This window comes from Hypanus sabinus, chromosome 2 (genome assembly GCF_030144855.1).
Source record: "Hypanus sabinus isolate sHypSab1 chromosome 2, sHypSab1.hap1, whole genome shotgun sequence".
Taxonomy (NCBI): domain Eukaryota; kingdom Metazoa; phylum Chordata; class Chondrichthyes; order Myliobatiformes; family Dasyatidae; genus Hypanus; species Hypanus sabinus.
In genome coordinates this window covers 47,188,893-47,203,213 of record NC_082707.1, presented here as the reverse complement: position 1 = coordinate 47,203,213, position 14,321 = coordinate 47,188,893, and the positions used below count along the sequence as shown (strand labels likewise).

Genomic DNA, 14,321 nt, shown 5'->3' with positions numbered 1-14,321 from the left:
TTTGACATGGACTTCTTGCAGATAAACAAGTTGTCTTTAAAGCTCTATTTGAAGCATCAGCCAAAAATAAGTATTTTTCAAACAATTTCTATGTTTGTTGTAATGTGTGGTTGCTTAATTGGTTGCAATAGATGTGTAATTTCAGTCTTATGATACTTGAATTTATTAGAATATTTGCTTAAACAACCTAGACCTGAAGAAGTAGTTCTCCTTCACTGTCACACAATCCTGTGGGTCTTTTAAGGTAGGTAAAATGTGCTTTGATAACAGTGATTCTTCAACTAAGGAGAAAGGAAGATTGGCAAACAAAGCCAACATAAGGTATTGAAACATACTGAAGGGTGTAATATAAAGGCTGTGTCACTGTGGAAAACAACTCAATGAACCATGGGAAGAAAAAGCTTCATCAGTGTATTGGCAGGAGAACTTTGATTTTTTATCGTGTGTACATTATAAGCTGGAAAACACATAGATGATCAACAGCTGACACTGAACTTGGAAACTAACCACTCCAGAAAGGTCATGGGTTGAAACAAAATGTGTACACATATTATATTATGGATTAAGTCATCACAATCAATATCATAGCTGGAAGATCCCTAAATTTCCTAAACGGAGGGAATTTGGAGGTAAGAGGGTAGTGGTCTGGACCAGCAGCCTCTCAAGGGCCAACCAAAAGTTATTTTGTCTTTATTAAATGTCCTTTCTTTTATGATTGCAAGACAATGCTGGACATTAAGAATTTAGAGTACTGCATGTCTAACCCATTAGCAAATTGCTTATTGGCAGAAGAACTCAACTTCATGCAGACCGTGTTGCTGCCTGCTACAGAGAAGTCTGCACAAAGGCAGTGGGCAGTGTAGTAGCGAGTGATTGTCTTGGACGTTTTTCTTGAATCAGTTGTAAAATATTGCTAGTCCGGTTCACTGGTTTTATTGGTGAGACCAATGGTAGAGGAGCTTTATGGCCTCAGTTGTAGTGAGGACACGGTCTCATGTCATGGGCTTTCCTGTTCAGCAGTCCAGGAGGGGTGACACCGGAGGTGATGTGCATGGAGGACCATGCTGGCGGTGATGGTGTCCATGCTGCATTGGGGGCTGTCCTCTCCCATTGGTGCTGCTCTCCAGTGTTCGCTCAGTGTAGGACAAGCTGGATTCCATGTGTATGTACTCCTGTCTGCAGACTGCTGAGAACTGCTTGTCCTTGCTAACAACCACCCATGCTCCATCAATTTGCCAGATATCTCACTCAGGGATTTGGGCTATTTTTTTTTGAGTAACTGCATGTTTACTGCTACTTTATATGTGCCCTGTGCTGCGTATGACTGTTGGTCCTGTGTTTTGCACCTTGGCCAAGGAGTATCACTGTTTCATTTGGTTGTATTCATGTATGTTTCAATGATAATTAAACTTAAATTTGAACTTATATTCTAGAGTCCATTGAAGAGTAGATCAGTCAAATGAGTTCAATCTGTAATATTTTTTAGCTTGGCCTGTAAACTCCAGTACTGTACTTTGGTGACAGCACAATGTTTTCTTGATATTGCCTTGCCCCTACTGCAGTTGCAGGACAAGTTCTATCCAATCCACTCTCTCCCAGGAAAGTGCATGTCAATGTAAGTGTTAAGGACAAGTTAATGAGGCATCTTCCTTTCTTCATGTTATGAGTCAGAACCTGAGCATTCCTTCAGGACAAAGATATGAAAATTCCAACAATTCATGGCTGCATTTGTGAAGCACTGACAGAAAGTGATCCGGATTTTTTTTTTTTTGGAAATATTTTCAGAATTATGTATAGCAGTTGAATATATTCTTCTAGAGATTTTTCTAGAAAGGAAAATCTATAAGTAAATTTCTAAAAGTCTTCATAGTGTACATTTACTTTTAAACATTGGAAACATATACCCCAAACAATTGTTATCCAATAAAGCAAAACTTCCTGCCTGAGCAAAACATTATGTAGGAGCATTTAACAGATGCTTTAGAACCTTAAATATGTTTTTTGTCATCTATTTCAAAGAAACCCGTAATAAGTTCCAGACCAGCATGTGATACGTAGCTCCCCAAAGATCAAAGGAGCGGTCATCGATGGAGTGGTCTGAGTCAGAGTGGTAGGGCTTTGGCTCATTCGGGATCGACAAGGTAAGTGGACTTCGGATTTTTTCCTTGCATTTTTTTTTGAGGAATAGAGAGCATGTCTGTAGGGTTAGTACTTGGGCTCTGGGTGTCAAATGTGGGAATCCTGGGAATCTTCCGGTCTCCCAGATGGGCACATCTGCACCAGGAGCACCGAGATACAACTCCTGAGAAACCGTGTTAGGGATCTGGAGCTGCGGCTTGATAACCTACAGCTTGTTAGGGAAAGTGAGCAGGAGATTGATAGGAGCTATAAGGAGTTAGTCACCCAGAGGCTGCAGGAGTTAGATAAGTGGGTGACTGTCAGGGAAGGGAAAGGAAGAGCTCAAATAGCAGAGAGCATCCCTGTGGCCATCCCCCTCAGTAATCGTCATCTTGTTTTAGATGCTGTTGAAGGGGGTGACCTAACAGAGGATGACCACAGTGATCAGGTCTCTGGGCTGAGACTGGTTCCGTGGTGCAGAAGGGAGAGAAGAAGATGAGGAATGTGGTAGTCATAGGGGATTCCAGAGTGAGGGGAACAGACAGGAACTTCTGTCAGCCTCACACACAAAATGCTGGTGGAACGCAACAGGCCAGGCAGCATCTATAGGAGGAAGTACAGTTGACGTTTTGGGCCGAGACCCTTCGTCAGGACTAACTGAAAGAAAAGATAGTAAGAGATTTGAAAGTAGGAGGGGGAGGGGGAAAGCTGAAATGATAGGAGAAGACCGGAGTGGGTGGGGTGAAGCTGAGAGCCAGAAAGGTGATTAGCAAAAGGGATACAGAGCTGGAGAAGGGAAAGGATCATGGGACGGGAAGCTTAGGGAGAAAGAAAGGGGGAGGGGAGCACCAGAGGGAGATGGAGAACAGGCAAAGAGTGATGGGCAGAGAGAGAAAAAGTAAGGGAAAGGGGAAATAAATAAATCAGGGATGGGGTAAGAAGGGGCGGAGGGGCATTAACGGAAGTTAGAGAAATCATGCCATCAGGTTGGAGGCTATCCAGTCGGAATATAAGTAGAGTGTCAGTCAGCCTGATAGAGATACCTGCATCGTGCATTGCTTACCAGGTGCCAGGATATGGGATGTCTCAGATCGGGTGTAGAGTATCCTGAAGTGAGAGGGTGAACAGCCAAAAGTCTTGGTACGCGTTGGTATCAATGACATAGGTAGAGAAAGGGAGGAGGTCCTGAAGAGAGAATTCAGGGAGTTGGGTAGGAAGTTGAAAAGCAGGACCTCCAGAGTAGTAATCTCAGGATTGCTGCCTGTGTCACGTGCTAATGAGTGCAAAAATAGCATGATCAGGCATATTAATACGTGGCTGAGAGACTGGTATAGGGGCAGGGCTTCAGGTTCCAGGATCATTGATGCATCTTCTGGGGGAGGTACAAAAAGAATAGGTTACACCTGAACCCAAAGGGGTTCAATATCCCAGCAGGCAGATTTAATAGAGCTGTTACAGAGGGTTTAAACTAATTTGACAGGGGGATGGGAACTGGAGTGATAGGGCTAAGGAAGGGGAAAACAGAATTACATCAAAGATAGTGTACAACAGAGATGATAGAAAGGTCAGGCAGGAGATGAGGCATAATCACAGCCAGTGAGACAATTTTCAACAGAAAGCCACAAATACTGGACTGAAAGTGTTATATTTGAATGCACGCAACAGAAGAAATAAAATGGATGAAATTGAAATTCAGCTACAGATTGACAAGTATGATGTTGTGGCCATCTCTGAAACTTGGCTAAAGGATGGCTGTCATTGGGGGCTGAACGTCCAAGGATATACAGTGTACCAAAAAGATAGATTAGTAGGCAGAGGGGGTGGTGTGGCCCTGTGTATAAGAAATAATATTAAATCATTAGAAAGGGATGACGTAGGATTGGAAGGTGTAGAGTCTCTATGGGTTGATTTAAGAAAAATGCATGGGTAAAAGGACCCAAATGGCAATTGTATGCAGGCCTCCATACAGCAGCCAGGATGTGGATTACAAATTACAGAAGGAGATAGAAAAGGCATGTCAGAAGGGAAAATTCATGATAATTTTTGGGGATTTTAACATGAAAGTAGATTGGGAAAGCCAGGCCAGTACTGAACCTCAAGAGAGGGAATTTGTGAAGTGTCTAAGGGATGGCTTTTTTACAACAGCCTGTTGTTGAGCCCTCAGGGGATGCAGATCTGATAAGAGAGCTTAAGGTTAAGGAACCCTTAGGGATCACAATATGATTGGGTTCGCTTGAAGGTTTAAGAAGGATCAACTCAATTCCAATGTGTTGATATTTCAGTGGAATAATGGAAATTACAATGGCATGAGAGGGGAACTGGCCAAAGTTGACTGGAAAGGGACACCAGCAGGAAGGACAGCAGAGCAGCAATGGCTGGAGTTCCTGCGAAAAATGAGGGAAGTGAAAGACAGATATAATCTAAATAAGAAGAAATGTTCAAATAGAAGAAGGACATTACCGTGGCTGATGCAGTAGATGTGGTGTACTTGGATTTTCAGAAGGCCTTTGACAAGGTGCTGCACATGAGGCTGCTTAACAAGTTATAAGCCCATGGAAGTACAAGGGGAGTTACTAGCATGGGAGGAGCATTGGTTGATCAGCAGAAAACATAATGAGAATAAAGGGATCCTATTCTGACTGGCTGCTGGTTACCAGTGGAGTTCCACAGGGGTTGGTGTTGGGACCGCTGCTTTTTACGATGTATGTCAATGATTTGGACTATGGGATAAATGGATTTGTGGTTAAATTTTCCGATGATACAAAGGTAGTTGGAGGAGCAGATAGTGTTGAGGAAACAGAGAGACTGATAGTTTAGGGGAATGGGCAAAAAATTGGCAAATGAAATACAATGTTGGAAAGTGTATGGTCATGCACTTTGGTAGAAGCATTAAATGGGCAGACAATTATTTAAATGAGAGAGAATTCAATTTGCACAGATGCAAAGGGACTTGGGAGTCCTTGTGCAGGATACCCTAAAGATTAACCTCCAGGTTGAGTTGGTGGTGAAGAAGGCAAATGCAATGTTGGTATTCATTTCTAGAGGTATAGAATATAAGAGCAGGGATGTGATGTTGAGGCTTTATAAGGCACTTGTGAGACCACAATTGGAGTATTGTGTGCAGTTTCGGGCTCCGTATTTTAAAAAGGATATATTGACATTGGAGAGGGATTTAGAGAAGATTCAGAAGAATGAGTCCAGGCATGAAAGGGTTCCCATATGAAGAAGATCTAACAGCTCTTGTGCTGTATTCCCTGAAGATCAGGAGATTGAAGGGGGATCTCATCAAAATATTCCAAATGTTAAAAGGCCTGAACAGATTAGATATGGCAAAGTTATTTCCCATGGTAGGGGAGTCTAGGACAAGAAGGCACAACTTCAGGATTGAAGGACTTCCTTTTAGAACAGAGATGCGGAGAAATTACTTCAGTCAGAGGGTGGTAAATCTGTGGAATTTGTTGTCGCAAGTGACTGTGGAGGCCAAGTCATTGGGTGCATTTAAGGCAGAGATAGACAGGTTCTTGATTATCCGGGGCATCAAAGGGTATGAGGAGAAGAGTATGGGAGTGGGGGATGACTGGAAGAATTGGATCAGCCCATGATTGAATGGTGGAGCAGAATGGCCTACTTCTGCTCCTATATCTTATGGTCTAAATGAACTTTTTTTAACACCAGCACCAGAGGTTTGAATACTATCTGGACTGCTGTTCTAGTGTCAATTATAAAGAAGCACTTCACTTTGAAAATCTTCCAACTTTCCACAGATAGACTCAACATTAGTTAAGATACTTCCATATCATTTTGATTTTAAGATGCTGGATTTGGGGCCTGTATTATTTTTTCTCATTCAACAAACATCAATGAGCGATTTCTTTTGTTAATATCAAATTCATACTGTGCACAAAGGCAATTTTCCATATTTCATCACTATCATTGGTTGTGGAATATGCTAAAATCATTAGCAGTCCTTTATTCTCTAATCTTATATAGGGGAGAAAACATCATCTATGCAGAATACCTATACAAAATGTAAAACTGAGCCATAATGTGATATGACTTTGCCTTCCAAAGTTAATGCTCAGATGTATCACTGTCTTATAGTGGCTGAGGTTAGACATAATCATAGAATCACTAGCCTGCCAAAAAACCCATCTTATCCCCCATGTTATTGCACATAATTCACCAAATAGAAGCAGTAGAGATAGAAGTTTGAAGTAATTGAAACCACCATGGTATGCATATAGTATTTGCCAGCAAGTTAAGTTGCTGATATTTGTTTTTATAATTGCTGACAAGTTGTTCACCAATAAGTTGTTCATGTGCACCTCAGTTTTAAATGACCACTTCCATATTTTCCACCTATGAACCTTTCTTGACATTCCCCTACTTGTGGAAACATCTTAACACCTACCCTGTCAAGACCCCTAAAGATCATATGTGTTTCGGAAAGGTCACTCCTCCTTCTAAGTTTGAATGAACGTAGATCTGAATAATTTAGTTGCTTTCTCATCCTAGGAGGTAGCCTTATGAATCTCTTTCAGATTGCTGCAAAGCCAGTATATCTTTTATCTAAAAGGGACTAAAGCTGCATAGGATTTGAACTGTGGCCTCACCATTATTCTGCATGATAATAATTGTTCCCAATTTCTATACTCCAACACTTTGCTTTTGATACAACTGTCTACTAACCTTTTTGTGAATCATATACATGCATATCTAGCTCTCTCTGCACTTCCATCAGGAAGAAGGTAGAGGAGCCTTGCTACTCACACCACCAGGTTCAGGAACAGTTATTACCCCACAACCATCAGGCTCTTGCACCAGAGTGGATAACTTCACTCACCCCGCCACTGAACTGTTCCCATAATTTATGGACTCAGTTTCAATGACTCTTCATCTTATGTTCTCAATATTTATTGCTTATTTAAGTATTATTACTTTTTTTGTATTTGTAGTTTATTATTTGCAATTTGGCTGTTTGTTCGACCTATTGGGTGCAGTCTTTCATTGATTCTATTCTGATCCTTGGATTGACTGAGCATGCTGGCAAGAAAACAAATCTCATATATATGATGATACTTGCGTATCTTTAATTAATAAACTTACTTAGAACTTTGAAAGGCACTCATTAGCAGTTTTTCTCCTTTGAAATTATAGTTTAATTTTTGACTTCTGCATGATCTAGGACATTCCGCATTGTTTCATTTGCTGTGCACTTCTTGTTTAGCGTAAGTCATCAGAGCTTGATATTACAGTCATGGATAATCAATGACTTCCTCATTTGATGGCATCTCAGAAGTGCCCACTGTTCTTATGTAACCTATTCCAAAGTTAGCCAATACACTCTCCAGACCTCGCAAAGTGGAATCATTATTGATATTAATCACTCCCAAGAAGAAATCTTCAGACTTGCCTCGTTCTGACCAATGTTCTCTGCTTGGTAAACATGTGCTGATCTTAATTCTTGCTGATTTAAAATCCTTCCAGTGTCTGGAACAAGATTCTTCAGTTTAAGATTTTGACTGGAGAGAACGAAAACAGAAAGTACATTGAAGTACCAACAAAAAGTAAAGTCACATGAAGTTGGTAAATGCATAAAAGTAATTCAGATAGAGAATAAACAATTTTAGGGATAAATAAATAAATGGCAACAGCATGTAGAACAATATAGATTAAGTAATAATGAATTTATTTTCAAAAATCTGCCATGAAGTGGAGAGATTTACACGTTTTGTTTTTAGTTTTCTCTATTTAAGTTTCTTGAGAGGATATGGCTACTGATGTTGAATTAGATACTTATTTCTCAAATTGACCAACTCAATTGACTTAAAAATAAAATGGAAGCAGTTTATAACCATCATTACTCTAGAGATTTCCTTTCACATTTTCTTTTAGCTAGCTACAATTCCTCCTATCTACCCATGACTAAATTAAATCTTTCCTCTGTTTAACTTGTCTAACTACTTAACTTAGCATTAAGGACATTGACTGGTAAATTGAGCTCATCTTTTCATCTCATCCTGTCCCGAAAGTCTCCCACCTCCTGCCACTCCCTGAGGCTTTTCTGGGTAAATCCTATTTTCCTCGGTAGCCATACATTGAGTTTGGATCAAAGAAAACTGCTTTCATCTTCTTGCTAGCAATATCCACACCATGTGATAGAAAGAAATTTACCATGAAATTTGCAGCTAAAGTGTTTCCTACTTAGAAGTAACAGATGTTACATTGGCTCTCAGTTTTCATTATACATGCTGCACACTGTACCAATTTATTTTAAAGAATATAGTTGGCTAAGAATTCCTGAAGTGATCATTCTCTGCAAAACAATTTGAAAAATAGGAAGTCTAATGAATAGAACATTGTTATATTACATTTCTTTTGAAGTTATTTGAATCTTTGGGTAGATCACACAACATTCGGTAATTCAGAATTTCCTGAATCATGTTTTCCTGAATTTTTCTGATATGAAAAATACTTAAATAGCTTCAATGGTTTCCATCAATCCTGCTTAACCCCATCATTCATTTATGCATATTTCTACTTCAATCTTAATCATTTTGTCCACCTTGCACTTTATTCCTTCCTTCATTTCTTTTCCTGAAAACAAGATTTATGCTTGTCTATATCTGGATAAAGCAGGAGCCAGTCTTGTGATTTTTCTTTTATCCATTAACATAAATAATAGAAATGCCTGCACAGTTGGCTGGGATGTTGTAGGACATCAGGGCTGAATGCATTCTGCATCCGCTTTCTAGCTTGGATTACTGCTTACGCAAATGATTTATTTAGTCTATCCTTCCCAGATCTATTCGTTAGTCAGCTTTTTATTGGTTGTTAAATTTGACCTTCATATAAAACCTGGATTTATGGAATGTACTCCAAATCTGTAACAAGTTATGAATTGGTCATCCCCAAACAGGAATGTTTAATCGGAATTAAACACCGACGTATGTCCTGAAACTTGTTGTTTCACAGCACCAGCACAGTGCAAGACATTAAAAAATTATAAAAAATTTGCAGTGAACAATAAATAGCTCAAAAGAGGAACAATGAGGTGGTGTTCATCGGTTCTGTTGCAAATGAATCCTAAAGCCACAGGTGAGTTGCAGGAAAATGCCCTTATGGTATGCCATAACACACTAAATAGTTGCTTTGTTTTCTGAGTTTAAGTGGGAGAAATTTAGCAAGAGTACAACTCCAGGGCATTTACTTATCTATTCTTGGAGTGTGAGCTTGTAAAGTAAGTTATAGTGCAGGATGTTTCACTGTGTGGCACTGTCAGCAGATACTGAAGGAGCCACACGGAACAGAAACTGGTGCTTCAGCCCTGTACATCTATGGTAACTAAGATGCCCCATTCAAGCTAGTCCCATTTGCCAGAATTTGGCCATAACCTTCTAAACCTTTCTAATCCATGTACCTGCCTTTTAAATGTTGTTGTTGCTCCTGACTCAAACACTTTCTCTGGTAACTTATTCTACATTGATACCTCCATTTGTGTAAAGAAAAATATTGCCCCTCAAGTTCCTCTTAAATCTTTCCACTCTCACTTTAAACCTATGCCCTCTAATTCTTGATTCCCCAACTCTATGAGGAAAAGACTATGTACATGCATCATATCTATGCCCTTCATGACTTTGTACTCTGACATTATCTCCCAAACTCCTATGCTCAAAGGAATTGAGTCCTAACCTGTCCAACCCTCCCTATAACTCAGTTCCTCAAGGCCTGGCAGCTTCCTTGTAAATCTTTGCTACACACTTTCCAGTTTAATAACATCCTTCCTATAGCAGGGCGACCAAAACTGTATGTTTAAACTCCAAGTACTCATCTGCATCCTGTACAATTGCACGACGACCTCCTAACCTTTACATTCAGTGTCTTAGCCTATGAAGGCCAAAGTGCCAAAAGCCTTCTTCACCACTCTATCTGCCTGTGACTGCTTTCATGTAATCAAGTATTCGTACTCCAGGAACCCTCTGTTCTACACTTCCCCCTGCACTGTGTAAGTCCTGCCTGGAATGACTTTCCAGTAGGAAACATCCGCAAGCTTTATCTGTTTCTAATCATATTTGTAAAAGCTTCACCAAAAATCATTTGGTATGATTTTCTGTAAACACCTTCACACCTAATCAATTTTTAATTAACCATTTTAAGCCTTGATATCACATGTATTTGTGTATACTGTAGGGAAGAGCTCTTAGAATAAGTGAGCTGTGTCTGATTAGCAAGTGCATCTTTGCAAGAGCTGTATTCTGTCCTTTACTCTGGCTTCTGCCATCAGGACTGGCTGGGTCAGTATAATTTGACCATTGATATAGATTGTTTTCAACAATCATGCTGTTAGTTACCTTACACAAGACATTAATGAGATCACATCCAGAGTAGATTCAGTATTGAACTCTTTGTTTCATTAAGCATCAGAGAAGGTGTACTAGACTAATACTTGGAATGGAAGGTTAATGTAAGAGGAATGCTTGGGTAGGACAGTCTTGTATTGACTGGGGTTTAAAAGAGTGAGGGGTGATTTGATTGAAAACGTGAATCCTGAGAAGGCCTTCAGAATGAGAATACGAAGAAGATATTTTCTCTTATAAGAGAATCTAGAATTAGGAGTCACAATTTAAAAACAAGTATTTGCCCATTTTAGACTCTGACGTGCTTTTACATCCTCTCTTGGCGGGGTGAGAAACTTCATCTAGAAAGGCAGAAGAAAAGTCCTTGTAAATAGATATCTGATAAGCAATGTATGTAAACTGTTAACATTGGTAGACCCTGATGTGTAGCTTGTATTTACATTTTGTATGTAAGTGCATCTTTTCCCATGAAAACTGATTTAAATATCTCTACTTTAAGTTTACAGCCAACAATAAATGTTTATTGCTTTCACTGGGAGCCCATGGCAATTCAGCTCTGAAGCATGTATTGTTCCTAAATAAATGGTATTCCCATTGGTACCACATTTCCGGAGTTTCTCCTGTGGACAGCATCTTACAAAAATGATATTTTGATGGGACATCAAAATGTCTTGATCATAAGTCCTTTTAAGTTCTTCAGCTATTCAAGCATGCTCCATGATTAGACCAATCCTGGTACCATCATCTAACAAACATCTCCCTATCTCAAATAAGAGATTCCTTTCACAATTTTCCAAAACACTTTACATCTAATCAAGTACTCTGAAACTTATAATACAGGAAATACAGCAGCAAGCTTCCATAAAGAACATTAGCCAAATAACTTGTTTATTGAAGAATAAATATTGCATGAGACAGCAGAGATAACTCACTGTTCTTCTTCTGAAAGGCTTTTGTGTCCAGAAGACCATAAGAAAGGGGAGCAGAATTAGGCCATTCAGCCCATCGAGTCTGGTCATGGCTGATCCCAGATCCCACTCAACCCCATACATCTGCCTTCTTGCCATATCCTTTGATGCCCTGACCAATCAGGAGAAGATCAACTTCTGTATTAAATGTACCCATGAACCTAGCCTCCACCTCTGCAGAGCATTCCACAGATTCACTACACTCTGGCTAAAAAATTCTCCTTACTAAAGTCTCCCCTCAATTTTGAGTCTGTACTCTCTAGTTCTGGATATTTCCACTACAGGAAACATCCTCACATCCACTCTATCTAGTCCTCTCAACATTCAGTCGGCTTCAATAAGATCCCCCTGCATTCTTCTAAATTCCAGTGAGACAGGTGAGAATTGAGAATGGGAGAATGGACAAACTGTGGGTTAATGTCTCTTCTAAAAGATGGACACCTCTGATAGTGTGTGAATGTTGGCTTAATCTGTGGCATGAAATTGGACTCAGGAAACTTCTGATTTGGATACAAGAGTGCGTCCACCGTCCTGGTGAATTTCTTCTGCACTCTAAAGCTACTACATCCTGTGGTGTGGTGGCCAGAACTGTATGTGATATTCTAAGTGTGGCCTGAGCAACAGTTCATATATGACATCCCTACTCTTATTCTCAATGCATCGGCATATAAAGGCAAACATACCAAACATCTTCTTACTATCCAGTCCACTTCTGTTGCCATTTTCAAAGAGCTAGGAACTTGCAACCCGATATCCCCCTGTATAATTAACACTCCCTGAGTTCCCTGCCATTTACCATACACACACGGTGGCCACATTATTAGGAGTGAAACATGTTGCGGTTCAATTCATAGCTTGTCACACCAGACAGTCAGCCATTCTTCTCTGGCACGTTGTGTCAGAATTGGGCTCCTTTCGGATTAACCAGGTCACGGTATGAATGTTCCTGATTCGACCCTTGTTTTTTACAAGGCCGAGTGGCTAGCTCAACACTCAACCCGGCACGGATGGAAAGCGTGTCTTCTACTGCTATAGCTCATCCATTTCAAGGTTCAACCTGTTGTGCATTTGGAGGTGCACACCACTATTGTAACACGTGGTTACCTGACTGTCAGCTTGAGCTAGTCCGGTCATTCTCCTTTGACCTCTCTCATTAACAAGGCTTTTTCACCCACACAAATACCACTCACTGGATGATTTTTCCTTTCTTGCATCATTTTCTATAGATTTTAGAGACTGCCGTGCTTGAAAATCTCAGGAGGTTACCTGTTGCCGAGATATTCAAATCTCCTCGTCTAGGACTAACAATCATTCTACGGTCAAAATCACTTAGATCACATTTCTTCCCCATTCTGTTTGTTCTGAAGACAGCTGAACCTCATGACCATTTCTGCATGCTTTTATGCTTTGAGTTGCTGCTGCATGACTGGCTAATTAGATATTTGCATTAATGAACAGGTGTACTGGTGTACCCCATAAAGTTTGGTTTCTATTTGGCATACCAAAATGTATTACCTCACACTTGCATGCATTAACTTTCCATCTATCACTACTCTGCGCAGCTTTCCAACTGATTTATTTTCCTCTCTGCACTTACACAAACGTTTCTTTACTATCTAGTATTCTACTCATTTTTGTGTCATGGCAAACTGACTAATCAGTCCACCTACACGCTGATCCAAGTCATTCATATGAGTGACAAATAAAAAAGGTCCCAGCACTGATCCCTGTGGTACACTACTAGTTATAGTCAGAAAAAAACACACCCCTTGACCAGTACCCTCTGCCTCCTTCTACCAAGTCAATTTTGGAACAAGTTTTCCAACACTTCTTGAATCTTCTGTGTCCTAATAGTGTGGTCCATTTCATCAATTATCAAAAGCCTTGCTAAAGTCCATATCAGACACATGTACCATGCTGCCTTCATACATTTTCTCTATAAGGCTCAGTCCTGCAGGCTGCCTACAACCAGCAGGTTGCTTTAGCTGAGTTTCCCAGTAGCCTTTGATAGCCTGATAAACTAGGGAAAGGGCTGTACCAATTGGGAAAGCTATAATTTATTTTGATTCTGTTTTTCTTTGCACCTTGTGGTGCATCAGGCAGCTTTTTCTTTGCTATTTTCTTAGCATTTGTCTGTTTTTTACAAGGCCAAGTTCAACACTCAACCCAGCACAGCTGGAAAGTGTGCAAGGAGCCGGCTGGATTCAAACACAGGACCACTGGCCTTGAAGTCTAGTGTTGATGCCACTATAAAATAAAATAAAAAACTAAGAAAATCATCAAAGTAAGGTAAACAATATTTCTTTACTTTTTCCATTGGTGAAACCAATGTTGATGGCTGTGTATGCCATGATTGGGTATATTTAAAGCAGAAATTCTTGATTAGTAAGGGTGTCAGCATTTACGAGGAGAAGGCAGGAGAACAGAGTTGTGAGGGATAATAAAACAGCCATAATGGAAAGGCAGAGCAGACTCAATGGGCCAAATGGCCTAATTCTGTTCCTATGTCATGTAATGTTCTAACCTAAACAAGATAGCTTTCACTTTATTTGCCCACCTAACCCCCAAAACCAGATCAATGCTGGAAAATACATGCAAAACAGGGTACTGCTTCTGGACTCCACGTGGAGTACTGCAGTGGGCAAACTGACTGATTCGGCTTTCCAAATCCATCATTAACTCTCAGACTACCACTTTTGACAGACATCTGGAATTTGCTGCTTTTTCAATCATTGCCTGGAGGTTGGTCCAATCATCAAGGTCTAGCTCAAGAAATCTGTTGAGGGGAAGGATTCATACATAGTCTAATTAGCTATTGAATTCAAGAGAAGGACGTTTATCTTCTTGGAAAAAAGAAAACTTTTGCAACATCCTTTAA

General features: G+C 40.1%; 1 long non-coding RNA gene across 3 annotated transcripts in view; it reads left to right on the top strand.

Moving 5' to 3' along the window:
• The window catches only part of LOC132378565 (uncharacterized), a 35,154-nt gene that overhangs the window by 8,212 nt on the left and 12,621 nt on the right, over window positions 1-14,321 (top strand). For all 3 annotated transcript variants that reach the window (XR_009507108.1, XR_009507114.1, XR_009507112.1), the window contains exons 3-4: window positions 2,020-2,141; window positions 13,591-13,732. This is a non-coding gene — a long non-coding RNA (uncharacterized LOC132378565). The remainder of the gene's footprint in view (window positions 1-2,019; window positions 2,142-13,590; window positions 13,733-14,321) is intronic.